Source organism: Miniopterus natalensis, chromosome X (genome assembly GCF_054644295.1).
Source record: "Miniopterus natalensis isolate mMinNat1 chromosome X, mMinNat1.hap1, whole genome shotgun sequence".
Lineage (NCBI taxonomy): Eukaryota > Metazoa > Chordata > Mammalia > Chiroptera > Miniopteridae > Miniopterus > Miniopterus natalensis.
In genome coordinates, this window is record NC_142103.1 from 82176692 (window position 1) to 82183645 (window position 6954).

The following is a 6954-nucleotide window of genomic DNA, read 5'->3' on the forward strand; positions in this document are numbered from 1 at the left end:
TCCTTTCTATAGTGTGAAGCCCGCCCAGGTACTGTGATGGGCCGATGGAGTGAATGACCTCCAAAATGGCAATCTAAGGTGAACAGGGCCATGTCCTAGGTGGTAACCCTGGAATGTGATTGGAAATTAAGAAATGTTAAATTGTTAAATCTAATCACTTGTCTGAAGCTCTGTTTGGGAAAAAACTAAAATAAAAAGAGGTTGGTCAGCCACGGAGACTTCTGAAAAAATGACACTTGAAACCAACAGAGGTTGGTGGGGCCCAGTGAGCAACTCCAGAGGAGAGGTCTTGGCTCAGGATCCTTGAACTTGTGGGTTTCCTCTGCCCAATAGCCAAGAGCAGGGCTCTGGGACTCTGGTGAGGCAAGTGAGGCATCCAGGGCACAAATTTAAGGAGATGCTCACTGTCAGGATGATAGAAGTGCAGGGTAGGTACCTGACAGTTGAGTACACTGTGCATCCCTCTCTTGTTTCACTTGAGTCTCAGCCCTGACAGAGAGGCTAAGGCCACAGCCCCAGACTTGGGAGGTGTGTTTTGAATGTCGGTTCAGTCATTTATTAGCTCTGTGATCTTTAGCCAGTTCTGAACTCTCTAAATTCCAGTTTCCCCATTTGTAAAATAAGGATGCAGTTTCAATCTCAGAAAGGGATAAATGAGAATATTGCTTGCTGAGTAATAAGCGTAGAGCCTTCAGTAAATGGTTATGGCTAGCTAGGTAAGATGTTTTCTCTGCTGAGAGAGAGTCCTCCTTCAGGCTTATCTGATAGATGTTTTTCTTTTTTAGAAGATATCTCTTTATTGATTTCAGAGAGAGGGAGAGAGATAGAAACATCAGTGATGAAAGAGTCGTCATTGATCGGCTGCCTCCTGCACGCCCCCAATTGGGGATCAAGCCCACAACCTGGGTATGTGCCCTGACCAGGAATTGAACCTCGATCTCTTGATCTTAGGTAGATGCTCAACCGCTGAGCCATGCCTGGCTGGACTGACAGATGTTTCTTAAGATCACTGTATACCCACCTGGCAGAGGAGGTACCATGATCACAAAGGCAGTTTTACTAGGGTGAGGCTTATCCATTGCACTCCGTATGTGCTGACCTGAGATTTTCCCAAATGTGGGAAATTCGACTGCATAATTTGTGGTAGTGGGAGAGTGTGTCCATGTTCTCCCTTATTAAAAAAAAAAGGTTACTGCCCAGCCAGCTTGGCTCAGTAGTTGAGCGTCAACCCATGAACCAGGAGATTGCAGTTTGATTCTGGTCAGGGCACATGTCCGAGTTGCGGGGCTTGATCCTCAGTAGGGGGCATGCAAGAGGCAGCCGATCAATGACTCTCTCTCATCATTGATGTTTCTATCTCCCTCTCCCTCTCCTTTCCTCTCTCTGATGCTCTGATGTGCCACCCAGGTTCCCCTTCAGGACCACAGGACTGACTTCCACATCTGCTGAGAGAACCACTGGCAGGAATACCTCAGATGTCCACCCTGCAGAAATTGCCCAGCTGCAGAGAGCTGCCTCTTCCCAGATTGGCTCTTTTCCCAGGGCAGCCTGCATCCAAAGGCTTATCATCTGAGGGCACATAGGCCTACGGCCCTTACCCCAACTTGGGACAACTTTGAAAGACCCTCTCAGCTCCAAAGCAGCCATGGGATTGGCTGAGGTCACTCAGTGTTGGTATGGCAGCCAGATTTCTTCCTCTGTTCAGTCCAGCTTCCCTCATGCCCCCTCTGGCATTCACTACAAGAGCTCTCCTTCATAAACTTCTGGCCCTTCACATGTCAACTCCTCTCGAGATCTGCTTTCTGGGGAGCCTGGCTTGCAGTAATCATCCCACTCCCTCCTCCTCTTTCTCTGCTCACCATATTAATCAAGATTTTTTTTGGTTGTAAACTTAGGTAAAATGGACAATATTTTGGATCACAGAATCCCAGGAAAGTTGAGAGGTAGGAAAAATGGAAACCATTGGGTCTCCACACCAGAGACATGAATGCCACCAAGATGCTTTCCTTCCCTTGGATCTGCAACTCTCTGTGTGCATGTTATTCTCTCTTATGTGTCCATTTACAGCTTAAATCTTGCATCTGAAATCCCAGTCTGATTGAGAAAATCCTACTCCTTTCTAATTTAGAAAACTCCAAGGAAGAGTTCAGATTTAGCACATTTTGGGTCAGGTGCTGCTCTGGACCAATTAGCAGACCCCAGGGACCATGTAAAAAGTATTTACTACCCTGGGAACCACTATGTTGGGAGGCGGGGCAGTTGACAGAGAAAGAGGGAGAATAAAAGTTTGGCAGATCAAGTAAACGGTATCCACTTGTAGAGAATGTTTTCATATTTTTGGTTGCCTGGTATCTGCACCCCTTTCTCTGAATCTGAACCCTCTTTCTCAGGTAAGAAGTGAGCCCCCTGCCACTCAAGCAGCTAAAACTGCATGGTACATACTATAGCAGACACTTATGTACACACATTAGGACTCAGAACTCAACACTCCTATATGTGCCAATGTAAGCATGTGTGACTTTCCATATAGGGAAGGCTGGATGGGCAAGGAAGTTGACATCTCCCTGGAAATTAAGTCACCTTTAACCAATTACAGATGGGAATTAGTGGATTAGTGGATCAAAACTCCAGTTTTCTCACTCCTTAGGTGGGACAACTCAAAAAGGATCTATACTGTCTCCCAGAGGTCCCCAGGTGCCCACAGTGATGACCTTCTCCATGATATGTCCTTTATCAGTTTCTCCCTTTTCCTATCTCAATACCTCACTTCCCTACTTTACTTCCTGGAATCACTTTCCAGGTAAACTACTTGCTTTCTAATTCTTATCTCAGGTTTTCCCCTGGGGAAACCCAAACTCAGACACTTGCCTTTCCAACATTCCCAGTGGACAAGCCATGTGCACTAAGGCTCAGCCAGTCATCTATACCTGTCATAAATTTGAATCTGGAGCCAACAACAATGGGAAATTCTTTCTGGCAGTAGCCTTGGTGGTGCAACATTGAGTTTCCAGCAGACACCAGATCAAAGGAGTCAAGCATCTGTCATCTGTTGGCAGTACAAGCTGATACTCTGGCTGGCTGAGATCTGGTTCCCTAGCTGCTCTGTGATCCTACCTGCTTTCCAAGGCTAGTTCCACAGCTTTCTTGGCAACTTGGTGAATGAACCATCTAATATTGCTTTAACAATTCCTTTAATGTCCCAATTAAGTTAGACTTCGTTCTAAACACCAAACCACCGTCAGCTAATGTGGCTGCCCAGATCATTTGCTCATAAGCAGAGAATGTAATCGTCAGGCTGTTGGGGATGTTTGGCATCACTTTGCATTAGTCTGATTAGTCATCCTGTTTTGTCGATTTAAGTCTCTGTTGAGCTAGAGGAGCAAGCTAATCCTTTCTCAGGGGGCAGAGAATATCCGGTTCCTGAGGTTGCCAGGCTGAGGGTGTGATTGCTGCCAGCAGTGGATTCACCAAAACACCACCTCAGAAGAGAGCAGGCAGACATCACTCTTCCATGTCCCCTGAATCAAGGCTCTTCTCACTTGAAAGAGCAGCACTAAGAGAGCCACCTATCACTCAATCAGACTCACATGCAAGCTTTCTTTTTCAGAGCAAGACCGCAAATCCAGTGAGCTGGGGAAGGCACCGGTAGGAAGATCTTTCTGAAAATATTCTGTGCAGAGGAGAGTAAGGACAGAGCACTAAATGTGCAGGTTGGAGCTACCGCTAAAACCTCCTTAATGCAGTGAGTGTGCGGGGGGGGCGGGGTGTATTTTCTCTCTGCCTTCTTCCTGGTCTTAATAAAATTAATGTTGCTAAGTGCCAGTCTTTTCTGAATATGTGTAGAAGAAACAGTAGGATAGGATAGGATAGGATAGGATAGGATAGGATAGGATAGGATAGGATAGGATAGGATAGGATAGGACAGGATAGGATAGGATAGAATAGCATAAAATAGTGTAGCCTAGCCCAGGATAGGATAGAATAGAATGAGCTGACCTCACTACAGGCAAACAAAATCATCTCACTTAGTGGTTCCTGCGTCAACCTTCCCTTTCTCCCATGAAATAAATGCCCTGAAGCTTTACCTCTAGTAAAGAGGATGAAAATAAGCAAAAAGAAAGTTCCCTTGTTGCCTGGGAATGACTAGTGTGTGTGTGGGGGGGATGGGAGTGAATCAGGAAGGCCCTGGTTGGCTGAAGCTCCATTTACACACTGACACACTCCTCTCTTGTTAATATTTGCATTGAACTAACCATTTTCTGTGCTGACATTTTGCAACTAGTTAAATGCCAGCAAATCCAGAGAGATGTGGCTTTGACCTGTGGTTCTGCCCTTTTGGACTAGCATCGGATGCTGTGGTACTTTGTTTCTAACTTCAGATATTTCACATTTTGTATTCTTTTCCCTCAGATATTTTTCTAACTGGATGAAATGCTTCATACTTCATATAATCTCTGCTGAATATTTAATTGAGAAATGTTGTTAAAAAGGCATTTGGCTTAAATGATCTAAGTGCATGCATAGATACTTCCTTTCTGAAAGTAAAATGGCTTTGAATGATTTTTGTTATTATGAGGGAATTACAGAAAAATTTGCCTTAAAATGTTAAACGTAGTATTTTTTAAAGAGCTCATGGCTTTGCTAAATGAGAGGGAGAAAGTGCTGCTGAAAGTACTTTAAAGAGTCTAGGGAGAGGGTGTGGCGTAGTGATGGAATTACAGGCTCTGGAGGAAAACAATGTTCAAACCTCGAGCCCTCCACACCACACCCTACATCCCTGAGATAAAGAAAATGAGGCATAGAGGAATTCAGGGCCTTTCTGATTTTCCAGCCTGCTCTATGACTACAAATCAGGGTATGAAGGATGGTGGATGCATTCCACATTGGCCCACCCCTTTCCTCCCAGTGGCCTCCCACAAGTCCTGCTTATGGCTATGGAACCACACCCTCTGGCCATAAACTCAGGTCTAGGAGGCTTGGACAGCTGGCTCAAGGTAAGCCTCTTCTCAACATTTTGGGGTTGGGACCCAGGGACTTTAGTTGGTCTCCTCAGTTAGATGCTTGTTCTGAGAAGTGGTGAACAGCTGGTCTTACACAAAAGAAGGGTTTTTCAAGCAGAAGTGTGGACAGGGGCCTGTGGCCTGGTGGGCTAAGAGGCCCTGACCACAAGTCTTAGCCTCCCATCTCTTGGCTACCATTTCTCCTGAGTCCTGGCTGTACTGCATGTTTTAGGGCCTCTGAACTATCCCATCTTCCTTACTTGAAGCCCTTTTACTTTAGCTGGCTCTAGGGGTTTCAGTTTTCTGAAATCAAGCAATCTTTGATTGAACTGGTAGTCCTCTGACTTCCAAGAGAATTGGGTACCAAATCGCTCTAAAGCAGACCCTATTTTCTCAGCAGCATTCATTCTAAAATAAGAAATACATCTTCATTTAAAGAAGAAAAAGATTGGCAATAGACTGAGTTGCATGCATTTTGTTTCATAAAACCTTAGAATTATGGTCAGACCATAGAATTCAGGCTTCTGAAATCCATGAACAATATGAAAATTGCTCTTTAAATCCTTTTCTCTTTCTTTCCTTGGTTCTGAAGAATTTCTTCCATGTTTATAGTCTCTTAGCTTCACATTCATAGGTTCTCTGGCTTGGCTTCTGACACTATTCATCCAATTATTCAACAAACCTTAAGTGCCTACTATACACCTGGTATTTTATCATAAACTCTGAATTCAGAGATTAATAGGAAAATTTCTTCTCCTTGAAGAACTCAGTTACTAGGTGAAAGAGTCAGGAAATTGATGAGTATAACAGAATAGTAGGGCTCTGGTTGAGGTGGTCACAAGGTGGTCTGGGACCCCAGAGAAGGCATGGAGCGTGGAGGAAGGCAAGTCCCTCATACTCCAGGAAGTAAAGCTTGAGCTAAGTCTTGATGGCTAAGCATGTCACTTCAGGTCCTCAGGGAAGCAGACACAAGGGAAATTAGGCACCTATGAAGGATAAAGGGGGAGGGAACAGGAGAAGTAGGGGGGAAGGGCCTTCAGAGGGCAATTCAGGTCTGACTCCTAAGAAAAGGGAGGGAAGGAAGGACAGGGTAGGAAGAGCCTCAGACTGAGGTGAGTTCTGAGAAAATCTTAGCGAGGCCAATGGGGAGCCCATCAGATGATTGCCCATCAGAGAACTTCTGTGTCAGGTAGAATGGCCCAGTTCTGTTGCCCCTGCCATGCTGTCATTGGTGGGAACTGCCTGGAGGAGATTGTGTCTTGGCAGGAATCCTGAAGGTATGGCAGGTTGGGCTGTCAGCTAATGGCACTCCTCTTAGAACATTCTCCACAGAAGGGAACCCTGGGCAGTGCCCTCCCATGACTGTTACACTAAATGAAGTTTACTTTGGTGAGGAAAGTGGAGAAAGCCATTTCCAGCAGGGTAGATAGCATTAACAAAGACCTGATGGCAAAAGTGAGCATGGCAAGCACAACAGATAGTTGAGTGTTATGCTTGTGGACCAAGGGAAGTTAGACTTTAGTTCCCAAATAAAGGGAGTAACTAAAAGATTAGAAGGAGAATGGAATAATCAGGTCTCCTTGATTGGGGGTTTCAAATGTCAATGAAAGTTGGGCTGAAAGATTATATTTTAAGCCCTCAAATGCTCTACCTCTTCATGGCTAAAGGCTAACAGTTATTGAGTACTTACTGTATACTAAGTGCTCAGCATTTCATATGGTAACTGAATGGGAAGAATTCCACTTTAGCTATTATATACTAAGTACCTAATATGTACCAGGCATCATGAAGTTCCATTCTTATAATAACTCATTTAACCCTTATAACAATCTTATAGGAAAGGTCCTAATTCACAGCTATGAAAATGGAGGTACAGAGAGGTGAAGTAAGTTGCCCAAGGGTACAGAGACGAAAAGGGTGAGAACCCAGATCTGAACCTGAACACCCTATCCCC

General features: G+C 44.8%; 1 non-coding gene across 1 annotated transcript; it reads left to right on the top strand.

Moving 5' to 3' along the window:
- The first annotated feature begins 1013 nt into the window (after positions 1 to 1013).
- Positions 1014 to 1173, top strand: LOC148090593 (U1 spliceosomal RNA). The gene has a single exon (XR_015713751.1). It is a non-coding gene; the product is annotated as a U1 spliceosomal RNA (small nuclear RNA).
- The last annotated feature ends 5781 nt before the right edge of the window (positions 1174 to 6954 follow it).